Source organism: Zingiber officinale, chromosome 3A (assembly GCF_018446385.1).
Source record: "Zingiber officinale cultivar Zhangliang chromosome 3A, Zo_v1.1, whole genome shotgun sequence".
In the NCBI taxonomy this organism is placed as follows: Eukaryota; Viridiplantae; Streptophyta; class Magnoliopsida; order Zingiberales; family Zingiberaceae; genus Zingiber; species Zingiber officinale.
The window spans coordinates 61388000-61413492 of NC_055990.1; the positions used below are offsets into that span (position 1 = coordinate 61388000).

The 25493-nt window shown below is 39.6% G+C and overlaps 1 long non-coding RNA gene across 1 annotated transcript; it reads left to right on the top strand.

The window, feature by feature from the left end:
• The first annotated feature begins 7778 nt into the window (after positions 1-7778).
• LOC122053791 lies at positions 7779-9566 on the top strand. Its single transcript, XR_006132365.1, has 3 exons — positions 7779-8086; positions 8168-8235; positions 9548-9566. It is a non-coding gene; the product is annotated as an uncharacterized LOC122053791 (long non-coding RNA).
• The last annotated feature ends 15927 nt before the right edge of the window (positions 9567-25493 follow it).

A 25493-nucleotide genomic window follows, 5' to 3' on the forward strand; every position in this document is an offset into this window, starting at 1 on the left:
CCGGCCGTTGTCACGAGTGCCCTAGCCGACTTTTTCCCGACGCCTTCCTCTTCACTGCCGTCGGGACGCCAAGCGCCACAGCACACAGCCGATGCCGCCGGAGTACTGCAGACTCAGCGACGCCGTCTCAGTGCCCTAGCCACCGTTGCTGACACCGAGCAGGAGCCGAGCGATTTCTTGCCCTAGGTGCCGACGCAGCACCTCTCTGCCCTAGCGCCGGGCCGCCGTCGAGCCCTAGTTCTCCGGCCGACTCTTCCTTCCCGAGCCGCACCAGGCGATGCCATCACTTGAGGCCGGACGGAGCAGTGCATACCCCTACTTCAATTGCCCAGATTCGGTAGCAAATTTGTTCCTCTGCCTAGTGTCAGTAAACAAGCCTTCTTCCCTCTGTATTGTCGTCAGCCACAAGATTTCGAGCATCAACAGATTTCTATAGCCTATTGACAGAGAGGAAGAAGATTTGGGTAAGGCAGGTAGGGTTCTGTGTTTGCAAATTCTTGTGTTAGTGGGTTAATTGATCACATTGGTGTTTTATTTGTTTACAGCAACAATATACCTTTGCTGGCAACAACAAACCGTGTGTGTGGATCAATAATCAAGGCTGTGAATTTAGGTAAGGGTAGGAATTTGATGCGTTTTGTAGTTAGATGTTTATGTGTTAAGGGAATTAGGTTTGGATTTAATCTAATGGGTTGATTGGGGATTTAGTTGCTAACCCTAATTAACTATTAGATTTAAAAAGGTAAATTGAGGATATGTGATTAGGGTTTTACCCTAAATTTAGTCCTAGGGATTTTATTTAGCTGTTCTTATGAAGTAGCTAAATAAAATATTTGTATATTGTTTGATACAGGACTTTGACGCGAGACGAGTATCTCGACGTCGTGGACCAGATTGGACTTTTCTATTTTCGGAGGCGGGTACTTTTGACTTATGTCATTTGATATGCTTAGTAATTAAATTAACATGTTGCATTAATTGTGTTTCTTATCTGTTTCGGTTAATCACTACCCAAATCTTACATGCTTGATTGATTGATTGGTTTTGCATCTCAGGTATATTTTACCTGTTTATACATGCTTATAGGGGTAGTGATATGCCATGCTTGACCATGTTCAGGACCTAGGTTTTATACCTTCTGTGTACCTTTGATTCGATATGATTCGTTGACCTAGGGTGCACTTTTCTATATATATGGATTAGGTCAGGATGTTTATATGGTTATTGCCATGCATCATTTGCATGATTGCATGCTGTGCGATAGTCCGCTCCATTATTGTTGAGCACATCGCCAGTTACATGGATCTGCACACACCACCACTCATGGGTTAGTGGTCGATTCAGGATGAGTGTGTTGCAGCAGGGACTCTGTTAGGCACCGTTGGTCCGCTCATGGGTAGTGTGACACAACGTGTTATCCGGCAGGGATTCCTCCCCGTCTTTGAGTACCGGGAGTTGAGAGCATTGCGCTCCCCCATCTATGATTTGGGGTAGGAGGATAGGTGTACTCCGACAGCATCCCGTCCACTCGGTCACTCATCAGGAGTAGTGACGACAGAGTGCACGGTTGTCACAGCCCTACCCACTCGGCCTCACTTTTGTATGAGATGATCGTCAGGGGTGACCAGGACGCATCATTGGCATCATATGCATGATGCATTTATTGCTTGTGTTTGTGTTTGCTGCATTTATATGCTGCATATTGTTTGGATACCTATGTTTGACATGCATACAGGATTTTCTTATCCCTCGGACTGTTTGACCTTATACTTAGGACCTGGTTAGTACAGTATTCTCCTGTTTATTTCAGATGCATTCTTATCTTTCTTATCAGGAGACTGTACGCATGATTAGTGCTAGGTGTTGTTTCTTTACTTTGCATATCAACTGTACCTGCTGAGTGTTGGACTCACCCCGCCTCCATTGTTGATATTTTCAGGTTGATGCTGTCAAGAGGGAGTTCCAGTCGCTAGTCCTCACTGCACGTAGTGCTGGTCCTGCAGACCTCCAGCTATTTGCTATCGTTTGTATTATTTTTGATTCTCACTTGACTATATTTGGATTTGGATGTTGAATACTTAGATATTATATAAGTTGTCTCGTTGATGGATTTGTTTTCGATTTTATACTACTACATGCCTGCCTGGATGGCAGAAGAGGTAAGAAAAAATCGGATTTGGGCTTTACGAGTGTAGTTGAGTAGGGTTGATTTCGAGTCAGAGTATTACTATGTCGTTTATTTTATTAACTGTGTGGTTGTGACAGCCAGAGGCTGAATACTTATATAAACTGCGTGGTGATTGGTTTATTTACTGTTATTATTCCAGCCGCCTGTGGCTGAGGTATATGGGTTATGTAGAAGTTTCAGATTGTCCGCCGTACAGGGGAGATGTTGCCGAAATTTCTTCGGACAGGGACTCCTCTGGGGCGTGACAATTTAGTGGTATCAGAGCGAGGTTATACGATCTTTTGTTTTCGTATTTTGGATGTTTGGGATAACCTGATACCTATTTATTTACTTGGTATCAGAGCGCCAAGTTTGGCGATACTTGTTGGATTTTTGTATTATGGATTTTTGAGATTTATCTGATACCAATTTATTGGTATCATAGCGGGTTATGATACCTGCTTTTGGTGTTCTGGAGATTTATCGGATACCTGTTGGTATTCTGGATATTTGGTTAGCCAGGTTTGCGAGGCAAACTGGGCATTTTCGGATTTTCGATATGGTTATGTTTCGGATTTATATGGATTTCCGTCGATTTTCTCGTTCAGAATTTTGAGGTCAGAAGTTGGGGACTGGACAGCGATGGAACATCTCCAGACGGCAAATAGGTATGATGTTTATTTTATGATAGTTAGGACATCTATTAGCACTTTATCTTTATTACCTGTCTGGTTGTTGTGGCCATATTACATGTGATGGGTTAGCCACTGATCTTGGTCGACCCTAATAGAGATCAAGGATTATAGTCACTGGTGATTTTTCATATCATACCATCAGTAGTTTTAGCTTCTGTTACTACTATTAGGAGATGGAGGCACATATCAGCCTCTGCTATTGTTAGCTGGGTAATGGATGATACCTATATATTCCTATGGACTTAGCCAGTAGAGTTTTTATACTCGTATCTTTTGGATATTAGGGTATCCGATACGATGAAAATTGGTCATTGGAGAGTTATCATGTTTGATCATTGTTGAGAATGATTTGAGGTTGAGGGATTTTGGAAGATCTGATATTATGATGTGTTGATTTCTAATGATTTATGAGAGTAAATGTTATGTGGTTGTTTGATGATCCATTATTAGATATTTGTTTTGATGATCTATTAGTGGATAACTATTTTGATGATTTATATTTGGGTTGTCATTGATGGTGACATAGTTAGTGTCATTTATAATATTCACAGGTTTGATGATTATGGTTGGTGATCAGATTATAAATTGGGTGCTAGAGAGTTTATGGTTGAGTGTGCCTATGAGATTTTAATAAACCTGGTTGGTTATGGATAGTTAACAGGATGATATAAAAAAAAAATGATATATGCTTCCTCTGATATGGGACTATGTGGATAAATAATGATTGATGTTTTGAATGCTAACTTGCCCTCATGGGGAGTAGAGATTTATTCATCTGATATAGTGTGGGCTGATGTTTTTGAGGATGAAGATGAGAGTGTCATGATGTTCTTAAATTCTAACTTTTTCTTTTGGGTCGTACACATTTATACATATGATATTATGTGGTTGGATATACCTTAGTTGCTTGTGGAGGATTAAGGTATTCTTGATTAGTTAGTAGATGAATGATTTAGTTTTGTTGGTTGATCAGTAGAGGATTGCCATACTCTATTTTTAGAGGTTCGAACCTTTAGATTATTTGTGATTAGTTATGTATCTAGAGCACCTTTGAGTACATGTTTTGTACTGACGTGGGAAGGACTGATTTAGTCATAAATCATTTTCAGTTTGGATAGTTTATAAATGATCGATGTATCCTATTCCATGAAGACTTTGACCGTGGATTGTATATACCTGGTGGGATAACTTAGAGGGTGCATTGGGATATGTGACCCCGCTGGTGTAAGGAAGTGTAGAGCTAATTGCTTAACACTTATGGGATACAATCGTTACTAGTGTATACTGGGAGAATACATTTGGATTTATGATGATAAAATTTTTCCCATTGGATATAGTCTTGGTAGTGTATGACATTGACTGGCAATGTTATACCACGGTGTGTATATCGTTCTTGTCCGATACTAGTTCCTTTGAACCTAGAGCAGGGTTGTTACTGGATGATTAGGCTGCTTTATTTTGGGTTGCTTTTGATTGATGTATTCATGCTTGATACATATGCATGAATTTTGTTTAGATATACCGGTAACCCATGAGTGTTGGTAGCATAAGGTTGGTCTCTTTGATTGAGCTGGTGTGCTGATTTTGCATGTCTATGTTACATGTATATTATGATTGTTATGTGTTGTAGGAGTCATGTTGTAGACTGCCCATTTGCAAGTAGTATATGTATCCATGTTCTGATATGGTTTGAAGTTTCCTTGTGGATCATAGCTATGTAGTTCCGTGTATGTATCTGGGTGTATTATTGAAGATATCTTGTTGATTAAATCCGAGATGTAGTATAAGTACATCGGTGGTGTTTTGATGGAGGCATTTTGTCGATTTAATCTGAGTTGTGATATGTACATATGTGTTTGGTGTGGTATCTGAGGTATCTTTTTGATTAGGTTTGATTTGTGAGTGCACCTAGGTTTAGTATGTTTTATTGGAAGCATATGTCGGTTATACGATATGTTATGTGAGTGCTGTTTGAGGTGTATTGTTGATTTTACCTATGTTGATTTTGCACACGTGTTCGGTATGTATTGTTGGATGTATCATACTGAATATACCTGAGTTGTGAGTATGTTTGGTGTATAATAATTGGAGGATTTTGTTGATCATACATATGTTGTGTGAGCATGTGTGCTAGGTGTATACATTGGTAGCAGTATGATGATTTTACTTATACTGAATGCAGAATGTGGAGTGACTGCATTATGTCGTTTGTTGGATTAAACCATCAACTAAATTTTCCTATCAGTGGATGACCCACTAGGATGCTGATAGAGTTGATGATGGATTTGATTAGTTACTAGGTAGTTATAGCCTAGGCTAACCACAGTGATTTGTGGTAGAGAGATCTTGTACAATCTCTAGCTGGATAGTTAGGTGCCTTGGGGTACTTATGTATTGTTTTGTGGTGGAGCGTTGCTCCCACATATCACAGATTGCTGGTAGCGGAGCATTGCTCCTATATTTATTGTAGATACATATTTCAGATTATTTGTGGTGGAGTGTTGCTCCCACATATTGAGGATTTCTTGTGGTAGAGCGTTGCTCCCATATATGTGGTGTTTCCTGTGATGGAGCGTTGCTCTCACCCTGGAGGATTTATTCTTTGGTGATTTATGTTATTGATGATCAGATTTTTCGATTTATTATTGGAGATCTTATGGATAGGAATGTCTGTGATACGAATATTATGTGTCTTGGTTTTTGCCATAAAGGCTTACAGTGCCTTAGATGTTTTCAGGGACTCGATGATCCTGGTATGTCGAGGATGTTTGGATAGGTTTCCATTATCTTTGTGGACGATGTTGTGATCTATTTCGGATCCGAGGTGAGTCACGTACACTACCTTTGCATAGATCTAGAGATGATTCAACGAGAAACATCTATATGTGATTATCAGTAGTGCTGGTTTGGATTGTCTTTTGTTATGATGTTTGGGACACACGGTCACTAGTAGGAGTGTACCGTGGTTCCACAGGAGATAGAGGTTGTTACCGTTGGGAGCAGCCGAAATCAGTGTAGGAGATCCGCAGTCTTTTGTGACTCGCAGGATATTACAGACCTTTCGTCGAGGGTTTCTTCCACATAGCTATGCTACTTTCACGCGTGACCATGAAAGGCGTGAAGTTTACTTGGACTGAGGATTGTAAGACCAGCTTCTAGGAGCTGAAGCGGAGACTAGTGTCGGCTCCGATTTTGGTGTTACCTTCTGGAGAGGACGGATATGTCCTCTGCACCGACGCATCTCTACAGGGTATGGGTGCTGTTCTGAGGTAGCACGGTAGAGCGTTCTTATATGCTTCTCGATAGTTGAGGGAGCCTGAGAAGAAAATACTCAGTTCATGATCTGGAGTTGGCCGTTATTATTTTTGCCCTGAAGATTTGGCGGTAGTACCTGTATGATATTACATTGAGATTCTCACTGACCATCGGAGTCTCAAATATCTGTTCACTCAGAAGGAACTTAATCTTTGACCGAGGACATAGATGGAGTTCCCGAAGGATTATGATTGTACCATTAGCTATCACCGGGAAAAAACTAATGTGGTTGCCGATGCACTTAGCTAGAGGTCCAGAGGGACTTTAGCTTGCCACCGAGTTGTGGTCACTGATGTGATTCAGGATTTCTCTGAGTTAGACATTGAGGAACAGGGACAGACAGAGCAGGGTATTCTTGTTACCATAGTTGCTCAGTCGTCGATCAGGACGAGAATCCGAGAGACCCAGTTGTTGAGACCTCATAGGACTCAACGTGAGGCAGAATTGGTCCGTATTATCAGACGGAGGATGTCAAAAGCATAAGACTGCCAGAAGAGTTATGCTGACCCGAGTCGGAGACACCTTGAGTTCTCCATTTGCGGCTATATATTTCTGCGAGTTTCGCCCACGAAAGGGGTGAAGAGATTTGACCTCAGAGGTAAGCCAGCTCCGCGGTACATTGGACCTTTCCAGATCTCGGAAAGGATTGGAGCAGTAGCTTACTGGTTGGCACTATCGCCGTCCTTGGTAGGCGTGCACGATGTATTCCACGTATCTATGTTGAGAAGATACGTACTCGACCCGACACATGTGCTGACAGATATCTCAGTTCAGTCTGGCGTCACTTATGAGGAGGTTCCGGTACGGATTTTGGACCGGAAGGAGCGTCAGTTGTGGAACAAGACTATCCGACTGGTTAAAGTCGTATGACAGCATCATTCGGACGAGGAGACTACTTGGGAGCTCGAGGATACGATCCGAGCTCGATATCCCCATCTTTTCACTTGAGGATGTGATTTAATTTACCGTTCAACATTTATACTTTCTATATCTGTTGTTAGTACTTGCTGATGGTAGATGACGAAATTTGGGGACCAAATTTTTTATTAGTGGGGGAGAATGTAAAATACCGAAAAGAGGCGAATATTAATAAGGGAATTTTCCAGAATTTTTGGAAATTTTTCGGGAATTTTTCGGAGCTCGTACAGACGAGTTAACGGGGACAAAAACGGAGGCCGGAAAAGCCTGTTTAGGTTACCCCGTTTAAGTGAGGAAATGTTTATATATCCTTTTCCTTTTTATTTTCTTATTCTTTTTCTTTTCTCTTATACCTCCCGCGCGCCTCTCTTCCCTTCTCCTCTCACGCCCGACACCTTCCTTCTCCTCTTTGCCCTAACCGCCGGCCACGGCAGTTTCCTCCGCCGCTACATCTTCTTCCTCACCGATCTTGTGCCCTAGCGGCCAGGAACCCCAGCGCCGGCCGTTGTCACGAGTGCCCTAGCCGACTTTTTCCCGACGCCTTCCTCTTCACTGCCGTCGGGACGCCAAGCGCCACAGCACACAACCGACGCCGCCGGAGTACTGCCGACTCAGCGACGCTGTCTCAGTGCCCTAGCCACCGTTGCTGACACCGAGCAGGAGCCGAGCGATTTCTTGCCCTAGGTGCCGACGCCGCACCTCTCTGCCCTAGCGCCGGGCCGCCGTACCTCTCTGCCCTAGCGCCGGGCCGCCGTCGAGCCCTAGTTCTCCGGCCGACTCTTCCTTCCCGAGCCGCACCAGGCGATGCCATCACTTGAGGCCGGACGGAGCAGTGCATACCCCTACTTCAATTGCCCAGATTCGGTAGCCAATTTGTTCCTCTGCCTAGTGTCAGTAAACAAGCCTTCTTCCCTCTGTATTGTCGTCGGCCACAAGATTTCGAGCATCAACAGATTTCTATAGCCTATTGACAGAGAGGAAGAAGATTTGGGTAAGGCAGGTAGGGTTCTGTGTTTGCAAATTCTTGTGTTAGTGGGTTAATTGATCACATTGGTGTTTTATTTGTTTACAGCAGCAATATACCTTTGCTGGCAACAACAAACCGTGTGTGTGGATCAACAATCAAGGCTGTGAATTTAGGTAAGGGTAGGAATTTGATGCGTTTTGTAGTTAGATGTTTATGTGTTAAGGGAATTAGGTTTGGATTTAATCTAATGGGTTGATTGGGGATTTAGTTGCTAACCCTAATTAACTATTAGATTTAAAAAGGTAAATTGAGGATATGTGATTAGGGTTTTACCCTAAATTTAGTCCTAGGGATTTTATTTAGCTGTTCTTATGAAGTAGCTAAATAAAATATTTGTATATTGTTTGATACAGGACTTTGACGCGAGACGAGTATCTCGACGTCGTGGACCAGATTGGACTTTTCTATTTTCGGAGGCGGGTACTTTTGACTTATGTCATTTGATATGCTTAGTAATTAAATTAACATGTTGCATTAATTGTGTTTCTTATCTGTTTCGGTTAATCACTACCCAAATCTTACATGCTTGATTGATTGATTGGTTTTGCATCTCAGGTATATTTTACCTGTTTATACATGCTTATAGGGGTAGTGATATACCATGCTTCACCATGTTCAGGACCTAGGTTTTTATACCTTCTGTGTACCTTTGATTCAATATGATTCGTTGACCTAGGGTGCACTTTTCTATATACATGGATTAGGTCAGGATGTTTATATGGTTATTGTCATGCATCATTTGCATGATTGCATGCTGTGCGATAGTCCGCTCCATTATTGTTGAGCACATCGCCAGTTACATGGATCTGCACAGTCGATTCAGGCTGAGTGTGTTGCAGCAGGGACTCTGTTAGGCACCGTTGGTCCGCTCATGGGTAGTGTGACACAACGTGTTATCCGACAGGGATTCCTCCCCTTCATCGTGTACCGGGAGTTGAGAGCATTGTGCTCCCCCATCTATGATTTGGGGTAGGAGGATAGGTGTACTCCGACAGCATCCCGTCCACTCGGTCACTCATCAGGAGTAGTGACGACAGAGTGCACGGTTGTCACAGCCCTACCCACTCGGCCTCACTTTTGTATGAGATGATCGACTGGCGTCAGGGGTGACCAGGACGCATCATTGGCATCATATGCATGATGCATTTATTGCTTGTGTTTGTGTTTGCTGCATTTATATGCTGCATATTGTTTGGATACCTATGTTTGACATGCATACAGGATTTCCTTATCCCTCGGACTGTTTGACCTTATACTCAGGACCTGGTTAGTACAGTATTCTCCTGTTTATTTCAGATGCATTCTTATCTTTCTTATCAGGAGACTGTACGCATGATTAGTGCTAGGTGTTGTTTCTTTACTTTGCATATCAACTGTACCTGCTGAGTGTTGGACTCACCCCGCCTCCATTGTTGATATTTTCAGGTTGATGCTGTCAAGAGGGAGTTCCAGTCGCTCACTGCACGTAGTGCTGGTCCTGCAGACCTCCAGCTATTTGCTATCGTTTGTATTATTTTTGATTCTCACTTGACTATATTTGGATTTGGATGTTGAATACTTAGATATTATATAAGTTGTCTCGTTGATGGATTTGTTTTCGATTTTATACTACTACATGCCTGCCTGGACGGCAGAAGAGGTAAGAAAAAATCGGATTTGGGCTTTACGAGTGTAGTTGAGTAGGGTTGATTTCGAGTCAGAGTATTACTATGTCGTTTATTTTATTAACTGTGTGGTTGTGACAGCCAGAGGCTGAATACTTATATAAACTGCGTGGTGATTGGTTTATTTACTGTTATTATTCCAGCCGCCTGTGGCTGAGGTATATAGGTTATGTAGAAGTTTCAGATTGTCCGCCGTACAGGGGAGATGTTGCCGAAATTTCTTCGGACAGAGACTCCTCTGGGGCGTGACACTCCTCATACAATCTCTTCACGCTATCCTGTCGACGCCACGACAGTAAGGGGTGCCACCTCTGCTGGATCTTCCTCCACGACAATGTGCTCTCCTCTTGTCAAGGTGCTAATCTGGTTCTTGTTCATTTCTTCAATCCATTCGCTTTTCCCCTTTAGACTTCGGATTTTTCATCATTTTCAACGGTAAAAATCTCAAATTGTTTACATCTTTTTCCTCAGATCCTTAGATGGGAGCTCAACACAACGCGAGGCCATAGAAGCTAGCTGTTGCAGATGCCGACTCCGGCAGAGGAGATGGCCACACACACCTCCCATGTTTGGTGGAGATGATGTCTTACGAGGAGGCCTGCCGCCTTGATCCCGAGCTCAAGACCTTCGACTCTATGCTCCAGCAGCGCACCGGTCGCGCCATCTCCACCCTTGCTGATGGCGTCCAGGTCCGTTCCCTCTCCCTCAATTCCCTCAGGGAGATCACCGGCTGCCTCGAGATGAACTAGGAGGTGGTCAAGGTCATCCTCGACTGCAAAAGTGCGACGTGTGGAAGAACACCCAGCTCTTCGGCCTCGTCGAGGATTACTTCCAGACTAGCCTCCAAACTCTCGACTTCTTCACTACCTTCGAAAAGTGCCTCATTAAAGCTCATGACAACTAGTTCATCCTCCAAGTCGCACTACAGTGCTTCACCGAGGAGGAGGAGGACCACAAAGGCGACAATACGAGGTACTCTTACGGAGCTGAGGCGCTTTAAGGCGGGAGGTGATCCCTTCACAGAAGAGTTCTTCAAGGCTTTCCGGTCCATCCACCACCAGCAGCTCCAGATGCTCAACAAAATGCAGATGAGAAAGAACAAGCTACACAAGAAGCTCAAATCCATCAAGGCCTGGAGGAATGTCTCGAGCATCATCTTCGCGGCCATATTGACCACCTTCTTGATCTGCTCGATAGTTGCTGCTACCATAGCTACCCCACCTGTTGCTACATATTTCAAACTTAAGTTTCCATGTTTGATTTTACTTTTTTGGGTACCATATCCATCTTTCCTGGGATTAGAGGTTTTGATGGGTGTTTTATCAGTTGCAATTCAATGCATGGATTTCTGGTGAAAACAGATTGGCCCACGATGAATTTTTTGGTTTTATTTTTCATAAAATCTGAAATTTATTTGATTAATTTTGACAGTGCAAGTCATTCAGAATTTTCTAATATTGGTCCGAGAGTAACAGTCAGGAGCATAAAGCCAATACAAAAGGATGAGGAGGTTTGCATCACTTATATTGACTTGCTGGAACCTAAGGTATTAAGTGCTGGTACTTGTTGGCTAGAAATGATTGAAGGTTCTAACTTGAATGTACTTTATTGTGTTTATTGGTGTCATTCTAATTTCCTAAAAGAGAACATATATTGGCGCCAGTACTTGTGAGTTAGAAATGATAAAAGGTTCTAATATGTTTCTTCTTTATTGTTGTTTGATGCTAATATGTCATTGAAGTATAATGGAGAAAATGATTGTTGTATCTACAATCCGGTTTCAAGGATATTCTAATTATTTTTTTGCATTCCTCATTTACTTGAAACAGGCTTGGCCTGGTTGACATCTATTTTTATTAAGTTCCTCATCAAGATTCACCTTTAGTACATCCATTGTGTTTGTCTATATCAGTTTACACTCTTATTTTCACATTAACATACACAGCAGGGTATCTTTAAAAACTACACTAAATGTCCTTGAATTTGAATTACTTATTAAACTATTATTCTACTATATTTGTTCCTTTTTACATGTAACTATGAAAATGCATGATTGAGGCCAGCATTTTAACTGAATTTTCTTATTTTTTTTCTAAATCTTTTTCTTACTGGTACAGTTTTGTACCTTTCTCAAAGTAATTTTACATCTAAGATCAAAAAGCTAGCCATTTTGTTTCTAGGTTAGGAGACATGCTAACTTATTGGAAAAATATTGATTTGTTTGTTGTTGTGGGCGATGTAGGGTAGCATCTGAGATGCATATGGATTTTGTTCTGAATGTAAGAAACTCAACTTATGCAAGGATATTGAACTTTTATTTTGCTTTTCTCTTGTTACTTACATGAAACCAAAAAAAGTTAGCTCATATATCCACCATTACATTAGATGAATTTATTGTTTGATCAATCATAGAGTTCAGAAACAAATAAACTCTGTCACTACCTCATTAAAGTCTGGCATGAAGAACGCCATTAGTTCCTGTACTTGTAATCTTTTTTTCTAAATCTTCACAAGTTCATAGCAACTTTAATTCTATACTTTCTTTGTGGATTGTGCATTGCTTGTATATTTATACTTCTATTACCTTTCAGCTTCTTTTTAAATTTTAAACTGAGTTTTTGTTTTTGTCCCTTCAATTTGACATCTTTATATAATATATTTTTTCAGCTGCAAGAGCTGAATTCAGATTCTTTGATCTCCAGGCTGAATTTCTCTATGAATCATCATTATCCTTTTCATTGTTTTTCTTTTGTGCATTGTAAATGTTAATTTAACTTCATCAATTATGAGGCTATTGAGTGCGCCATTTGTGAGCCTGGTATCTGATTCTATAATATTTGGAGTCTTAAATTTTTTAAAATTTTTATCTGAAATGTTAAATTTATTTAGTGCATCACATGCAGGAACAAGTTCATTAGCTTAGAGTGCCTAGTGGTATGGTAACTCTACTGCACTATGATATATATGGACAGTGACCATTCCTCTTCATAAGGTTCAAGTGCCTCCTACCCTTTGCTAAATTACTTTCTAGAACCCTATAAGGAACCAACTGGGCAAGATTGTTTTTGCACCCTTTCATAAGGGGTGCCTCCACTTTTCCTTCTTAACAAGACTATATGGTTCACTCTGAAAATGGTGTATACCTCGATGCATGCTACATCCTAGATTAATTATAAGAATGACGTTAACATTGATGACACTTTGAAAGTATGTTACTTTGCCATTGTTGATTCTCCTCTCATTTTTAGCCACTAAGGATTCCTGACACTCAGCTAAGGATGAGTTCTTTATTTTTTTGATGGAGTTTAGTGCAAAATCAATTTCTATTTCAAACTTAAGTTTCCATGTTTGATTTTACTTTTTGGGTACCATAGTAACTTTCTACACCATTTCAAATTTTAGTTCATTGTAGAATACAGCTAGATACAAGTGATCTGATTCAGCTTTCCTCCAATGTCCTTTACACGATTGGAGAGATGATACTTTGCATAGACAGTTCTGACTATTATAGTTTTTCTGAAAGAAAAAAGATTGAAAAGAGAGTTCAAAAATCGAGAATCGACTCAAAATTCCACTTAGGATTATTGGTTTTCTCATTCACACTGCTTGCTGTCTTATTTCAGTCATCGGCGATGTTAGAGGGCAGGGGTTGATGTTGGGAGTAGAACTTGTGACTGATAGAAAGGAGAAGACGCCTGCCAAGGCTGAGACAGTAGTCTTGTTTGAAAAACTCAAGGGTATGTTTCTCCATTCTTTCTTAACAAACTTCTTGTTACTATGCCAAACTTGCTTGCAAACAGATTTGGGAGTTCTGCTCGGGAAAGGAGGCCTTCAGGGTAATGTTTTTGGTATAAAGCCACCGATGTGCTTCACCAAAGAAGATGCAGGTATTCTTCGAGACTACAGAATATAAAAGGAGAATTGTTTAAGATGCAGGTGTTTTTGATGCAAGGAATGAACTTTGTTAGGTTGTAGATTGCCTTGCTAATGTGTAAAAGTCATATGGAGAACAGTAATGGAAAATGGTTTGATACTACTAAGTTTGATGAGTACAACTCATTTTATATATTTTGTATATGTGTGGCTACAAGATGATTTATGGACGTTTATTTTGGATTTAATGTAGTAAATATTTAGTTTTGTATTGGTGGTTTGCTTATAAGACAACGGCTTTATCCATTATAAAACATATTAAAATTATATACAACAATAGTTTATAACTATTGTAAGATACAAAATGAGTAAATATTATCTACTACAATGGTTTATATCTATTGTAAAAATGGTCTACCACAACGGTTTATATCTGTTGTCGAAATTATCTACCACAACGGTTTTAAAATTTTGTCGTATAGGGTAAAATTTTTTTGAGCATATAAATAACAACGGATAAAAATCATTATCGAATGTCTACAAAGACAGCGGATTCAAAACCGTTGTTGTAGGGCAATGCCTTTTACAACACAGTCAGTTACAACAGTTTTTTGACCCTACGACAACGGATAATATCCGTTGTCGTTTGCAATTTTTGTTGTAGTGAATTGATACTTTCTTGTGAACAATATTGCCGAGGGAACTTTGTATTTTTGCTACATTTTCACTAATTGGTTGCACGAGATTATTGAAAGCAACTTCCAGTATAATGCCCTTTGTCCTTAACCTTGAAGCATTGCCCATATTTATAGGGCCTTGTGGTATTCTATTTGATTGTGTGATTTTTGAATCTTCTATTAAATTAGTGTCTATTTTTACCTTTCCCTTGTCAACTTGTTTACCTCCTCCTTTGCTTTTTTTTTGTTACCATAGAGCTGCTTGTTAATTACAAAAATTAAATGATCGGTAAATAAATCATTCAACAATGCTATCATAGGATAATGGAAGAAATTGAAATAAAATATATGCTTTACAACAAGAAAATCAAGAAAATCCCAAACACTTGTTGTTGGATGCATGAATAAATTAAAGATTAGCATGAATATAGAATGATTGAATAAGTTAATAGGAATATAGCTATTGGCTTGGCCTTGCATGTGGTATTATTTAAGAAAAAAAAATGCATGATAGGGTCCACTATTCGTATAGTAATAAAAAATAATTTCCATGAATTGAGGGAACAATTAAGTTGAATGAATACAAAAATCTCCACTACATGAATCCACTTCATGTTTCATGTTTCCACTTTTTTCATTCTTCTTTTGAGGCAATTAAATGGGCTATAAGATAAAACATATGTCATAATAATTATTATGACATATGCAAGTTCCACTTTTTCATTCTTCTTCTTATGACATATGTATATTTCTAAATCTTTTGTATATTGAATCTTCCATTTCTCAAATATTTTGATTATTTATCAAAGAAGCTAGTTTACATCTTGGAGCTCGCATTTGGTAGGACCCTGCTTCAGAGACTTTATTAGGGACGATGCATAAGACACTTCACTTTCTTTGAAGGGGTTTCACTGAAGAAGAAGTATGAATAGCCGTTGATATTTACAGTATGTTTAATATTTTATTTACTCTATGAATGTTATTTATTACAGATCGAATCTCTTGATTTTAAGGAAACTGTAAGTATAAGCTGCAACACGAATGTGTATATTAGTTTTAGATTGTGATCAACTTCTTAGTTCTTTGAAGTAAGTAATGTGCTTGTGACGTAGCACAAGTGTCTTCTATCTAGAAATAAAACAATCTAACTTAAACTTTTCTACCATAACTAATCTATCTACTGAACACCAAAAATTAAAACAATCATCATGTTAATGCACTTCCTTATTAGTTTTATTCTATGTTAACCAAAATAAGTTCTTACCAATCAAAACTTATAAAAGAAAGTCACTATTTGGCATCAGCTTCTACCAGAACCTCCAAAATTATTATATTATATTTTCTTGAGAGAATTATGAAAATAACTACTTACATTTTGTCTCTCTTCAGCTATAGTAAGTAGCTCTATCCTCTAACTTCAATTGCAACTTGGGTCTTCGTTCAGTCACTTGTGTCCTATGTATTTGATAATATGAAAACTGAATATAAATCTAACTCCATATGAAAATAACATAGAATTTGAGAATTGTCAGTACTTTTTAGCTCAATCTCCCAAATAAAAGAAGATTTTATGATCATGAACCTCCCATGACTCTTTAAGATGCACTTCATCAATACCCGGAAACAGTTAGGCTATCCAAGAAAGCATACTCTGATCTTTGAATTAGAGCTGTATATTTGAAAGACTTAGAGCACTCAAGTATAGGTTTGAACTGTTCACCTTGGAGATGCATCGACCACTTCAGTACACGTTGGTGGGGAAACTTGCACTCTAATTCAAGACTTAGGCATCAAACATTTTGTACTTTCATTGCTGCTAGGACCACAAGCTTAGTATGAACTAACGAAGAGATATATTTGAGAGGGTATTAGTAACTCATCAAACATAGCCATGTATATAAGACCCCCTTGGCATCAAGTTTGAGTACCAATAACAGTCACTCATCAAACATAGTCATATCTTTCAGCATCTTTACATCTTTAATTTTAATATGCAGAAATACAATAAAATTTATGGTCACATTAGAACTAGCATATGCCATAATAATTATAGAACTATTGCATAATAAATGATGTAAGATTTAAAATTAAATACAATTACCACACTAAGATAAAATATTATCAACCTAAGTCCCATCACAATCTTCACGAATGCATGGTGGTTCTGTAGAGTGTATACTAAAAGCCTAGCTTTTGTAAACATTTATTTTTTGAAATAAAAGAATCACATTGGTCAAATGTCTACATTTATTTGTTAAGTGTAGTTGTTTAATTAATTTATATTGTAGATAACATGGTATGTCGTGTCACACACAGAAGATCATGTTATTAGTTTTTTATAAATTATAAATAGTTGCTCACGACTAAGATGGAAAGGAACAAAGCATTGGAATAGTCGTAGTGTAATTAGGTATTAGTTTATCTTGACTAATAAATTATACTAGTACACTCTAAGTGTATTGAGTAGGACCATTTTAGACAAGTTCTTTTTATATTGACTTAATAAAAGAACTAAACCTTAGTTATTATGGAAGTGTGTACTCTTAATCCTAATATAATAATAAGCACATATATTATATATTTAATATTTATTTCTTTAACTTATCAAAAGGTGAGATTTAGTTCGATAAATCAAAAGGCCCGATAAGTTGGGAAATGATATTACTTATAGTGTGTGTTGTTAATTATAGAAGAAAACTGTGTCCTAGTTATCTAGGTTGAGAATGTCCCCAAGAGGAGCTCATAAGGATTGTCATGTTAAACCCTGCAGGTGGACTTAGTCCGACATGACAATGAGATTGAGTGGTACTACTCTTGGACTAAGACTTTAATTAAAGTGAGTTGTCAGTAACTCAATTAAATTAATGGGCATTCGATATCTTAAACACAGGGAGACTAACACACTCATGATAAGAAGGAGCCCATAATATAATTTGGGATTGGTGCGGTTGTGCAATAATAACTCTCTAGTGGAATGAGTTATTATTGATGAACTTGAGTTGTGTGTTCGGGGCGAATACGGGATACTCGAGCTCGTCGGAAGGCCAAAACCAATTTCTCCTCTAGGTCCCTATCTTAGCCTCAATGAAGCCTTAAATCCACTCATGAAAAGCCCATCTTGGTGTCCAAGAGGGGGCCGACCCATGGCTTGGTGACCAAGCCATAGGGGTCGGCCACTTACTTCTTAAAGGGGTCGGCCCTTTGCTTGGTGCCCAAGAAAGAAGGGGTCGACCAATAAAATTCAAACTAGGAGGGGTGTTTTGAATTTTTAAAATCTTCTCTTTGTAGATATCTACAAGTTTTAAAAGAGAGATTTTAAAATATAAAACTTTCCTTATCTGAATTAGGTCACATGGTTTAAAAGAAAGTTTAAAAGTTTTAAAACTTTCCTTTTTTAACCATCCTCATGGTTTTAGAAAAAAGGAAGGGAGTTTTAAATTTTAAATTATAGGACTGTTGGGCCGACTAAAAGGGGGGTTGAATAGCCCTGTAAAAAAAATAAACAAAGACCCTTCCCGACTTTTCAAACTAACACTTGTAAAATAATCAAAGTAGTAAATAAAAAGCAGAAAAGAAAGAGACACAGTTGTTTACTTGGTTACAACCGGAGAGGTTGTTAATCCAAGGAAAGGATGAAGCGCACTATCAATCTCCTTCGGACGGAGAAACCTCTTACAGCGTTAAAGCACAAAAGGAAAGAAGCTAATCTAAAAGTGGAAAGCGCACAAGTGTTTTTACAATTTCTGAACTGATTATAAGCTTTTGGACCAAGGTTATATTTATAGCCTTGGTCGAGGCGCCTAGAAGGGTTCCGGGCGCCCCGGAGCAAAAAGTCAACAGCCGTTGACTTTTTCATCCGGGACCTCTGCTTTGGTTCGGTTTAGCTCGGTCTGGGTCTTCTATTCCGGATCCGTTCGCTTGGGTGATCTCTGCTATCCGGAAAAGGGCTCACCCGAACCCAACTTCCGATCTTCTCGAGCGGGCTTCCCTCCGGCTTCTCGTCCCTCGGAATCACCGTGGGTTTCCTTCTCGTCCGCCGGCGTACTCATCCGCAGTGTTCGTCCCTCGGACGCACCGCGTGCCATCCTTCTCGCTAGCTGCGTCTCTTGCTCCCCGAGCAATCTTCCGCCCCGACTTTCGTCCCTCAGAATCACCGCACGCTTCCTTCTCGTCCACCGGTGTACTCTTCCGCAGCACCTCGTCCCTCAGACTGCCGTCCTTCTCGCTAGCTGCATCTTCCGCTCGACTACCTATGCTCCTAAGCTCTTGCACACTTAGACACAAGGTTAGTAACACACAGGACCTAACTTAACTTGTTGATCACACCAAAACAACCTTGGGGTTTCAACAAAAACTTTCTATTTTTGTAACCATGTTAAAAAAGAAAATTTTAGAAGAGAAGTTTTAAATTTTAAAACTTTCCTTTTTTAACATTCACATTAGGAAATTAAAAGAGAGCTTGTAAAATTTTATAAGAGCTTTTCTTCTTTACTTAGAAAATTTCTACAAAACTATTTTTCCTTCTTTTAAGGGTCGGCCGCCCTTGCTTGGTGCCCAAGCAAGGGGCCAGCCAAATCATTCAATCAATGATTGAATCAATCAAAAGAAAAAAAAGGAAAAATAAAAGTAGAAAATGAAAAACAAGAGGAAGATATTAATTTTTTTGTAAAAATCTTTCCTTATTTGCCTTGGGAAAGTAATATAAAATAGGGGGAGGGGAGGTCTTATGAGATATCAATTCTTATTCTCTTGTTGAAGCTCCCTCTTGTGGCCGACCCTCTCCTCTTCTCTTTCTCCTTGCTCTCTTTTGCTCCGTGGTGGTGGTGGTGGCCTAATACTAGAAGGAGGAAGAGCTTTTGGGTGGTGTTCATCTTGGAGGATCGTCGGCCACACGACGTCCAAGGCGAGGCGAGGAATACGGCAGAAGATCTCGAGGTTATTAGCATACAAAGAAAAGGTATAACTAGTAATTGTTTTCCGCATCATGCTAGTTATTTTTCTTTGTATGAATTTCAAACACAAGAGGCATTAGATTCTAGTTTTTTGAATTTGTCATTCGAGTTTGTGTTTTTTTTATTTTTCGAATTTGTGATTCGATTGTTCTTTTTGGTTAAACCTAGAGTTATATAAGGAAATTAAATATTAGCTTTCCTTAAAAGGCTTTGTCTAGGCGGTGGTGGATGATCTCATACCCAAGAAGGACTAGTGCCCCGCCATGCAGTCCTGGAAGCCAATTTTAGAAATTAATATTTAATTGAATTTATAACATAGGTGAATTTGGATCAATAATGTTAAGCATTGTTTGCGATCCAAATCTAAATCATTAAGAATAGATAAGTTAAATTTGGAATCAATAATGTTAAGTTTCGTTTGCGATTCCTAATTTAATTTCTAAAGAACACAATAGGTTGTTTAGGAAAGGTTCGATACTTGTACAATTTTTTTGTACAGTGGAGCCGGTATGATCTTCCTAGGACCAACCAACAATTGGTATCAGAGCTAGGGTTTGCCTCTGTGTATTTGGTTTTCAATTTAATTATGCACATGTCATACATAATTTAGGCAGGATAATTGTAGGATATGCTAACTCTTTGGTTGTAGGCCCCAACTATTATGGCTTATAGATGTTGTGTGTGATTGGACCCTTGGACATGTCAAGGGCATTATTTTTGTGTGTGTATGATTGTATGTAACTAATACAACAGGAACTGTATTAGCCCTAGGATTTTAGAATTTTATTTTCGATCTAGATTACATGTACATTCCTTTGTGGAATATAGGATTGATATATGTAAAATTCTATTTTTGTCGTAGATCGTATCCTTGCGAGGCGTGATGCTATTGGAGGACCAGAGACGCAGTGAAATAAGAAGCAAGATAGATGCGACGACTGGACCAGATGGCGGTGGCTAAAGATGGCAGCAGCTAGGGTTGGAGCACATGGAGGACAGTGATGGAAAAGACCATAATAGTTGGAAAATTAATTTTTAAATTTATTGCTTTTATTTATTGTGATGTGTGTGTGTGCATGTGATGTATGCTTGCATAGGTTAAAATTCCTCACCTTAAATAACTAAGTGGGAGAGAGATTTTTAAAAAAAATTTCACGGTCTCCATTACTGGTTTGTAAGTGATGCAAACAAACTTGTGTGTTAGTTCTGAGTGCCTTCCTCCATATCGGATGAGTTTGTTTGCGGATCACTAGATCAAACTTTCATTTTGGATGACTATAGGAAATTAATTAAGAGCGTGTGATCTTCCCCATCGGAAGGGGCACAATCTTATTAATGTACTAATTGTCGAGTAATGGTATACACTTAGGCACGTCTAATAGTATCCTCCCCATCGGAGTCACTGCTATTATTTATGTGACCAAAGGAAAACCAACTATTAATTTTATTTGTCATAAAGTTAGGTTGACAAGAATAAAATTAATGGGTAAAACCTCCTCTTACAAATGTTTGATTTTGTATACATCCACACTATCATGGCATACAAAATTCACGGTGATTTGAGGTGTTGGTTAATTTAAATTAGTATTGTTTGAGGAATCAATATTATTTTAAATTTAGAGTCTTGACCAAAGTTTATTTTTGTGATTCTTAGGATGACTTTCAACCCACTGGCCATCATACTGAAAGAGAACAAACTTACTGGTCCCAATTATATAGACTGGAAAAGAAACCTGGATATTGTCCTAACTGCTGAGCGCTATAAGTTTGTATTGTCAGAGGAGTGCCTTAATGCGCCTAATGGTGAGTCTACCCAAGAGGAGATTGAGAATTTTAGGAAATGGGGAAAAGCAGATGAGATGGCGCGGTGTTACATTCTGACTTCAATGTCAAATGTGCTGCAATATCAGCATCAGGATTTACCAACAGCTTATGATATATTGAACAATCTCAAGGATCTCTTTGGTCACCAGGATCGAGCCGCTTGGCAAGAAGCTATGAGAAAGTTAATGACAGTCACCATGACAGAGGGGACTCTCATAAGGGATCATATCCTAAAAATGATGGCTTATTTGAACGAAATACAAATCCTTGGAGGAGAAATTGATGGGGAAACTCAAATCGATATCATTCTCCAAACGCTACCCAGAAGTTTTGAGCATTTCCGCCTGAATTATAATATGAATAAAAGGGTGTATTCATTGGCGGAACTGCTGACAGAACTTCAGGCAGTAGAAGGGTTATTTCGTCACAATTCTCAGATTCACTATGCTGAAAATGGTTCTACTTCTAAGTCGAAAGGCAAGAAGAAGAAGAAACAGGCTACTTCAGCAAAAAATATGAATAAACCTCAAGGTAGAGGACCAAGAGCAGGAATGAAGAAGCTGAAGGGCAAGTGCTTCATCTGCAAGCAGTCAGGACATTGGAAGGTGGATTGTCCTCGTAGGAAAGGGAACAATAAAGGTATATCTCATACTCTCGTGGTTGAAACATGTTTAGCGGTGTTATCTACCAGCACCTGGTGTGTAGATACGGGAGCCACTGATCATGTCTGCAACTCTTTGCAGGGGTTCTAGGAAACCTGACGACTATTTGAATGAGAAATAACCGTCTACATGGGCAATGCTACTAAGGTGGCGGCTGTTGCAGTGGGAGACGTCTACTTATCTTTTGATAGGAATAGAAGTTTGATTTTAAGAAATTGTCTTTATGTACCCAGTTTTAGAAAGAATTTAATTTCAATTTTAAACTGTATTTGGATGGATATTCTGTTTCTTTTAATAGCAATGTGGTTATAAAGAGAAATAGGGTTATTATCTGTTCTGGTGCATTGGTTAGCAATTTATATACTTTAAATCCAATTTCTTCCACAAAGCAACAAATAGAAATTAATAACACATCTTCTAATTCCAATAAGAGAAAAGAACCTTCGAAAATGAACCAAACATATCTTTGGCATCTAAGGCTTGGTCATATTAACTTAAGTAGATTCAAAGGCTTATAGCTGATGAACTCTTGGATTCATTAGAGTTGGAAAACTTTCCAACCTATGAATCTTGCCTAGAAGGTAAAATGACCAAGAGACCTTTTAAGGTGAAGGGGTATAGAGCCAAAGATGTGCTAGAACTAGTTCATTCTGATTTGTGTGGTCCTATGTCTATCCAGGCAAGAGGTGGTTTCGAATACTTTGTTTCTTTTATAGACGATTATTCAAGATATGAATATATTTACTTGATGCGCCGCAAGTCTGAGTGCTTTGATAAGTTCAAAGAGTACAAGGCTGATGTGGAGAAATGTCTTTGTAAAAGTATCAAAACACTACAGTCTGATCGTGGTGGCGAATACCTCTTAGGAGAGTTTAGGAATTACTTATCAGAGGCCGGGATTCAATCCCAGTTGTCCGCACCTGCTACACCCCAACAGAATGGTGTGACAGAATGAAGGAATAAGACTCTTATGGAGATGGTTATATCGATGATGAGTTATTCAGAATTACTGAATTCGTTTTGGGGAAACGCTTTGGAAACAACAACGCACATTCTGAACTTAGTACCTTCTAAATTAGTATCCTCTACTCCCATAGAATTATGGAATGGGTGAAAGCTAGTCTAAGACATATTCGGATTTGGGGTAGTCCAACACATGTGCTGAAAGTAGATGCTGATAAGTTAGAATCTCGTACAAAAGTTCGTGTGTTTGTGCATTATCCTAGAGGAATGAAAGGTGGTTTATTTTATAGTCCTAAAGACCAGAAGGTCATTGTTAGCACCAATGCCCAGTTTTTAGAAGAAGACTATATAATGGACCATAAGCCCAAAAGTAAAATTATTCTAGAAGAAATTAGAGAGAATATGTCTACTTCAGTACCAACAGTACAAGATGAAGTACCACAAAAGACTGAACCACGTATCATACATGATACACAACCGCAGACAGTGCCTCGTCGTAGAGGGAGGGTTGTGAGGCAACCAGAGAGATTCATGTTTTTCAGAGAGTCTTCGGACTTGATCCCGGGTAAACATGAACCTGATCCCCGGACATATGATGAAGCACTCCAAGATATAGATGCAGTATCTTGGCAAAAGGCAATGAAGTCTGAAATAGAGTCTATGTATTCTAATAAGGTCTGGGAGCTTGTAGAACCACCAGATAGTGTAAAAGCCGTTGGATGCAAGTGGATCTACAAAAGGAAAAGAGGGATAGACTGGAAGGTAGAAACCTTCAAAGCAAGACTTGTTGCGAAAGGATATACTCAGAAAGAGGGAATCGATTATGAGGGGACTTTTTCGCCGGTAGCTATGCTAAAGTCTATCCGGATACTCTTATCCATAGCCGCTCATATGGATTATGAGATTTGGCAAATGAATGTCAAGACAGCTTTCCTTAACGGAAGTCTTAAAGAAAACATCCATATAAAGTAACCAGAAAGGTTCATTAAAAAAGGCAAAGAGCATCTAGTGTGCAAGCTCAATCGGTCCATTTATGGACTGAAGCAAGCTTCAAGATCTTGGAACATCCGGTTTAATGAAGTAATCCAGTCATATGGATTTATTCAGTGTCCGGATGAGTCTTGTGTATACAAGAAGTGTAACGGAAACGTGGTGGTATTTTTTGTACTATACGTAGATGATATTTTGTTAATTAGCAACAATGTCAAAGTGTTATCAGACGTAAGGGTATGGCTGTCCAAACAATTCGATATGAAGGACATACAAGAATGTGCACACATTCTTGGGATCAAAGTCATAAGGGATCGCAAGAAAAGGATGTTGTGCTTATCTCAAGCTTTGTACATAGATACAATCCTTGCTCGTTTTAGCATGCAAAACTCCAAGAAAGGTTTCTTACCTTTTAAGCATGGAGTAGCTTTATCTAAAAAGATGTCTCCGAAAATATCAAAGGAGATAGAGGACATGAAGGCAGTTCCTTATGCTTCGGCTGTGGGAAGCCTAATGTATGCAATGCTGTGTACGAGACCTGATATCTGTTGGAATCCCAAGGTGTTTTGATGTGATCAAACAAGTTAAGTTAGGTCCTATTTTGTCTAACCCTTGTGTCTAAGTGCACAGGAGATTAGGAACACAGGAAGTCGAGTGGAAGACGTGGCTAGCGAGAAGGACGACACGGGAGAGAGCCGACGGGCTCGGTGCGTCCGAGGGGTGTGGTGATCGCGGAAGAGTACACCGGCGGACGAGAAGAATGTACGCGATGTTCGAGGACGAGAAACCAGGAAGGAAGGCTGCTCGAGGAGAAGGTCGGAACTTGGGTTCGGGTGAGCCCTATTCCGGATGGTCGAGATCACCTAAGCTAGCGGAACCGAAACAGAAGACCCAGATCGAGATGAGCTGAACCGGAGCAGTGGAACCAGACCACAAAAAGTTAATTGGGTTGACTTAAGTGGTCTAGGCGCCCGGACCCATTCCGGGCGCCCGGACGGTCCGGGCGCCCGGAAGTGGATTTTGACTAGATCGAGTTTTGACTCGATCTGAACGTTGGGGGATAAAATTTTATCCCCCCCAGGGCGCCTGGAACCCTTTGGGGTGGCCCGACCGGTGCTATAAATATATCACTGATTAGCACAAATCATTTAACTCACTTGTAATCAGTTTCTTAGTGTTTTACATTTTTGTCTGTGCTCTCAACGCTGTAAAGAGGCTATTCCGCCTGGAGGAGATCGTCAGATAGTGCACCGTATTCGTCTTGGATTAACAATCTTCTGATTGCAAACCAAGTAAATCTCTTGTGTCTAATTTCTTTAATTAGTCTCTATTTCTTTTATTACAAGTGTCTGTTATTAGTTGAAAATCTGAGAAAGGTTAGATTTTTATTTCAGGGCAATTCACCCCTCCCCTCTTGCCGGCCTCCAAAGGGACCAACAAGTGGTATCAGAGTAAAGCGCTTCAGGAGGATTAATCGCCGATTGAAGCAACGAGATGGCCGGACCAAGCATCGTTCCACTAAAATTCGAGGGGGACTTCGCACACTGGAAGTGTCGTATGTAGGTATTCCCAAGAACTGATTTCGAAATTTGGTTAATTATAAAATATGGCTTTGTAGCTCCGACGAATCAGAATGGAGAAGAAAAAGAAGAGAGCCAGTGGACAAAGAAGGAGCAGAGTGATTCTGTAGCGAACAACCGTGCAGAATATCACCTGCTGAGCGTGTTGTCCCCTCAAGAAGTCAACCGCATCGGAAGCTACTCGTC